Raw genomic sequence first — 6672 nt, 5'->3', positions numbered from 1 at the left:
CACCATTCCCTAAAAAATTAGCCATGCTAACCAGGGATACAAACTTTGAGGAGATTAGGAACGTTTTCAAGAATCTAACGATAAACCTTCCTTTTCTCGAAGCTATTAAAAAGCTACCTAACCACGCTAAGTTTCTTAAAGAGTTGTGCACTACTAGGCGTAAGACTAACATACCTAAAGACGCCTTTCTAACTGAACAGTTCCCAACTTTATCCGAAAATAATGGAATTGTTAAGTACAAGGACCCTGGTCGTCCTACTGTAAAATGCACCTTAGGAGATTCCCACACGACGACCGCTTTATTAGACTCGGGGCGAAGTGTTAACTTACTCCCGTGATATTTGTATAAACAAATAGGTCTACAGGAAATGCAACCTACAAAAATAACATTGCAATTAGCGGACGTGTCAATTAAGTATCCTAAGGGTGTAGTGGAAAACGTGCTTGTTAAGGTTCAGGATTTCTACTATCCTGCTGATTTTGTTATCCTCGATACAGAAGTCGCTAACGATTCTGTACCGATCATCTTAGGGCGCCCCTTATTGGAAACTACCAACGCGCTTATAAATTGCCGCGATGGCAAGATGTCCTTATCGTTTGGCCATCTTACTGTTGAGGTAAATGTTTTTAAAATGATGAAACAGTTACCAGATTCCTCTATAGATGGGGAGGTTAGCATGATCGAGAGCTTAGCTCAAGATTATTTTAACAACACATTTCCCGAAAACAATATGTACAAATTCCTTTCTTTTGGAACTTCAGATTTTGTAAATGACTCTTACTTAGAGGAAGTCAACACCATCCTTGAGTCCACACCAATTGTAGACCCTTCGGTTGCTCCATATACTGAGTATGAAGACGTGCTACCTAAGCAAGTATTCATTATGCAAAATGAGGACCCGCATTTAAACATCTATTGATTTTCCTTCCACCCCATCTTAAACCTCTTCCCCGAGTTAAAATATATTCAACTTGATCCGGATGGTAGTCATCCGGTAATTATATCTTCTCTGTTATCTAAGGATGAAGAGACACGTTTAATCCGGTGATTAGGGAACATCGGTCTTGCGATTGGTTGGTCCCTAGCCGACATTAAGGGAATTGACCCTAATGTTTGCACTCATCGTATCCATTTGGAGGATAACGTGAAGACTTCTCATGAACCTCAATGTCGCTTTGAACCCTGCCATGAAAGAGGTGGTTAGGGAAGAAGTCTTACGATTACTCGATGCGGGTATCATATACCCAATCTCTGATAACGAATGGGTAAGCCCCATTCATGTAGTTCCTAAGAAATCGGGAGTTATCATGGTACGTAACGGGAAGGGTGACTATGTTGTCACACAAGGTCCTATGAAATGGAGGATCTGTATTGATTATAGACGTTTAAATGCTATGACACGAAAGGATCACTTTCCTTTACCTTTTATAGATCAAATGCTCGAACGCCTAGCTGGTCACGCTTTTTATTATTTTCTGGATGGCTACTCAAGCTATTTTCAGATTATTATTGATATTGATAACCAAGAAAAGACTACCTTCACATGTCCCTTTGGAACGTATGCCTATAAACGAATGCCTTTTGGCCTTTGTAATGCTCCCCGGTACCTTCCAAATGGTTGTATGCTTCATATATTTAGTGACATGGTAGAGCTTTATGGAAGTTTTCATGGATGATTTTTCTATCTATGGAGATTCCTTCACGCATCGCTTTGTCTAACCTCGTCTAAGGTTTTGACACGGTGTGAAGAAAAGAGCCTCGTTTTAAACTGGGAAAAGTGTCATTTCATGGTGAAAAAGGGCATAGTACTAAGTCACATTGTATCTAGTGATGGCATCGAAGTAGATAAGGCCAAACTAGATAAGATAGCGACTCTACCTAAACCACGGACTGTCCATGATAATAGAGCCTTTCTAGGCCATGCAGGTTTTTATAGGCGGTTTATTAAAGACTTTTCGAAAATAGCTAGGCCTTTAACTAATCTGCTTTTGAAAGATGCAATCTTTGATTTTAATTTTAACTGTAAGCAGGCTTTTAAAACCTCTACACCAATTATACAGCCTCCCGATTGGTCTAAACATTTCGAACTCATGTGTGATGCTAGTGACTATGCAGTTGGTGCAGTCTTGGGACAAAAACTAGATAATAAGTCCACTGTTATTTATTATGCTATTAAAACCTTAAACGATGCTCAACGGAATTATTCAACTACCGAAAAAGAATTCTTAGCCGTCATTTATGCTTTAGATAAGTTTCGTCCTTATTTGGTTGGTTCTAAAACTTTAGTTTACACGGACCATGCAGCCCTTAAGTACCTTCTTGCAAAGAAGGATGCTAAGCAGAGATTAATCCGATGGATCCTTCCCTTGCAAGAGTTCACATTAGAAATAAAGGACAAAAGAGGGGTCGAAAACGTTTGCCGACCACTTATCTAGACTTACAAACGATTTATAATAGTGATTCCGAGTCCATACCGGACTCTTTTCCCCGATGAGCATCTATATGCTATTTTTTTTCAAAGACCATGGTATCTTTGACATTGTAAATTATTTAGCGGCTGATGTTATGCCTTATAATTGGTCAAGAAATGAACGTAAGAAGTTCTTGGCCAGAGTTAAGTTATACTACTGGGATGAGCCCTACCTTTTTAAGTATTATGCGGATCAGATTATTCGTCGTTGTTTTCCCCAATGGGAATATAATGAAGTTCTATCCTTCTGCCATGACAAAGAGTGTGGTGGCCATTTTAATGGGATGAAAACAGCCGCTAAAGTTCTTCAATGTGGATTTTATTGGCCTACCATTTTTAAGGATGCCCAAGTGCATTGCAAGACGTGTATTCGTTGCCAACAACTTGGGCGAATCACGAAGCGTAATATGATGCCATTAAATCCAATCTTGATAGTAGAAATTTTTTACGTTTGGGTCATTGATTTCATGGGTCCTTTCCCTGTTTCCCACGGTTTCATTTATATTCTAGTTGCCGTGGACTACGTGTCTAAATGGATAGAGGCCCTAGCTTGCCGTAGCAATGACCATAAGACCGTTGTATTTTTTTATTAAAGAATATATTTTCTCGGGTTTGGCATTCCTAAAGCCATCATTAGTGATGGTGGAACACATTTTGCAATAGAGTTGTTGCATCCCTAGTGAAAAAGTATGGAGTTACACACAAAGTAGCAACTCCTTATCATCCACAAACTAGCGGACAAGTAGAAGTTTCTAATAGGGAAATCAAAAAGATTTTAGAAACAATCGTAAACCCCGATAGGAAAGACTGGTCGGCGCCTATCGGATGCCTTATGGGCGATAGAACTGCTTTCAAAACTCCTATAAGTATGTCTCCCTTTAGACTTGTATTTGGGAAACCATGTCATTTGCCCATTGAATTAGAGCACCGCGTGCTCGTGGGCTATAAAAAGCCTTAACTTCAATATTGATGAGGCAGGTGTCAAACGCAGTTACAATTGAATGAGCTTGAAGAAATCCGTGGCGATTCTTACGATCTCGCGAGGATTATAAAGCTAACATGAAACGCGTGTTCATGATAAGCAAATCTTGGCGCAAAGAGTTTGTGGTCGGGTCAAAAGGTCTTGCTTTACAACTCTCGCTCTACATATTTTCCCAGTGGAAACTAAAACCCGTTGGTCCGGTCCTTTTTCGTTATCAAGTCACCCCTTACGGGCAATCACCTTGGTAAATCCCAATGACAACAGTACCTTTCAAGTTAATGGTCAACGGTTAAAACATTTTCACGAACTTCTGTCCCCTGATGTAGAGGAACTCCTTTTACAGGACCCTATATATGAGGATTGACCTTTGTCAATTGGTGTACTTCCTTCCACTTCCATATAGTGGTAAGTGCACCATCTACGCCCTCCCTATGGAGTGTGTAGCTGTAAGTACCGGATCCTAAGTCCACGTTTCACATAATTCACGTTTTCCACTTTTGCATGTTTTCTCGGTTTTTGAGTCATGTTCCTCTATGGGGTGAATTATGTATTTATTGTTTTTCGTTTTTCTTATAATAAACTAATAAAAAAATAAAAAATTCTAAATCGTAGAAATATCAATCCAACAAGTCTTGGGAATCAGACTTTAAACGACCCACGTTAAAACAAATTTTGTGTTTAAAAATTTGTTTGGGGGTGGGCAGTCGATCTTTCCATCTGGATTGCTCGAACTTTCCATTTGTGTTGCTTAGGCCCAGTAGTGTAGTTCAATTGGGTTGACATTATCTAAAACTTAGATTTCCTTCGTTCGCATAACTTACGTCACACACGCACTTTGAGGCATTTTTCCACCTTCTTATACGTTACCCATGGTTTGAATTGAGTGTTTTATGGATCATTGGATTGGAAATTCTCTTCTGATCATTTCCATAACTCATTCACCAAAATCGGGCCAGTAACGAAGCGGCAAATTGAATTTGAAATTGCGCGAAAAATCGGAAAACTCGGAATTCAAATTGGGCTTGGGCCCGAACCGCACGCACGTCTGTGCGTCTCCTTCCTTCCCAAAAACGCACAGTTCTTTCCTTTTCTAATCCCGCTGGTTACCAAAGTTTAAAACAAACCTTGAACACCAAAATAAAAAAAAAAAATAAAAAATAAAAAATAAAAAAAAAAAAAAAAAAAAAAGAGAAGAAAACCTAACTACACCCACGCCAAGCAATTCAATCCAACTGAAATCTTCTCCAAACCATTACCACCACCAACCCCAACTCCGAAAACAACCACCAATTCAAGTACCCACCACCACCACCACCGTTGTTTTTAGTTGTTTTTCATCAAACTCGCCTCCCCCACAGTTTACAAAACCATTGGTTGTTTCAAAAACTTCAATGGCGCTACGACGAAGAATTTTGTCGGAGCACGTGTTTGCTGCCGACAGCTTTGCACCATTTTACGACGCGGAGATGATGAGGAGGGATTGGAACGGACTGTGGTACTCGACTGAGGAATTCTATCACTATGATTTGGTAGAACAATTTTATAAGAAGCGAGAATTGGAGGGGAATAGGATTTTCATTAAGGTAGCAGGAACGAGGAGGGAAGTAACGAGACACTTGTTGGCTTAGCTGTTATGAATTACGCTTGAAAGCAACCTAGAAACGACCATTCAGGAATCCCAGTATACTGGAGTTCCTGCTTTGATGAAAGATACTATCGTGGAGGGTGAATATAATCCGACATCTCATTGCGTCCGCCAATCAACCCTGAGAACCAATCAACTAGTTGTAGCTCAGTGGATTGGTAGGAACGTCCTCGGGAAAGACAAAGTCAGTGATATCGGTCTGCAATGTCTGCACGTTCTCTGGATTTTGCAAACAAATAAGTATAATTTCTGCATCCTCGATTTAATGTTTAATGTGATTAGAGGAGTGGGAAAGAGCTTGGCCTCTTCCCGTGATTGATCACTAAGATCATGCTCTCCTTTAGAGGCTGTCGCAAAATCTACTCCTATTAAGATTAAATTGCATTCTAATGCAAGTATCTATACGGGATTGCATCCAAGAGACTTGGTCGTTGTCTGAAGGAAAGGTGGTTGAGTCGAGGATGAAAGGGAGGATATGACATGTCCGGATGACGATGCATTAGATAGTTGTAGTTCTAATTTAGAACGCATGCAAGTGTTGCAAACTGCCTTGCGTTGCATTTATGGTATTTGTGAAAATATCCGAGATAGACAGATTGTAGTTCGAAATAAGCAAACGAACCTTCAGATGAGACTTGAAATGCTCGAAAGGGGTCAAGACAATATCTTGTCTAACTTGGAGACCATCCACCAAAGATCACCAAGCCCGGTTATCACGATTTCGGATCGAGATGGAAGCACGCAGCTTGTTCGAATAGAGATGCTACGACGCATACCACCCGTGGAGGATTCTGTTTTAGCCGAGTCTGAAAGGCATGCGCGTCGTCGCCGAAGGACAGATGGTTCAAGCCATTCTCCATCCCAGGGCCAATCTCCATCTCAGGGTCCATCTTCATCACATAACTAGGTGTTCACCATCAGTTGTGTTCGCTGTTATTTCATGATTTTGTTTTATTAGTTGGATTTTAATTCAGTTGTTAAATTTAAATATTAAGGTGTTTGTTTTATGTTGTTTGGTTTTAAATTTTAGTTTTAATATAATTGGTTATTTTCGAGTTCTGCTTGTTTTTATCATTAATCCCACCTTCCCGACTTGTTTGAGGGTGGTAATATTTATACCGAGCATAATTCGTTATATGATCATCTTCTAAAAAGTTGTCTTGGAGGAAAGGTTGAGAATTTGGCCGATATCGGCATATCTATGATTTGTGTGGTGGTAGCATGAAATCTAGGAGAGTTTAGAAGTTACTATTCTAAATCCAGTATGAAAGATACCAGGATTTTTAGAAAATCAAGAAGATGGTTTGTTTTCGCTTTGGGTTTGGAATTTTTCTATTTCCTCGAAATTGCCTTAAAACAATTTGGGAACTTGCCGATTCGCTTTGGAAGCTCGTAACCTATTTAAACTCCCTTCATTCTACACGAATAAACCACACTACACCCCACCATCATCCCGCACCTTTCACTCCAAGCTTTTCCTTCTTTTTCCTCTAAACTTACTTTTCAGACTTTTACGAAGCTGCTTCGTTAGAGCGCACCTGCGCCATGTACACTTTCAGAAAGTTTACTCAGAG

Source organism: Coptis chinensis, chromosome 2 (assembly GCF_015680905.1).
Source record: "Coptis chinensis isolate HL-2020 chromosome 2, ASM1568090v1, whole genome shotgun sequence".
Lineage (NCBI taxonomy): Eukaryota > Viridiplantae > Streptophyta > Magnoliopsida > Ranunculales > Ranunculaceae > Coptis > Coptis chinensis.
The sequence above is the reverse complement of the archived record's forward strand: the minus strand, read 5'-3'. Positions refer to the sequence as shown.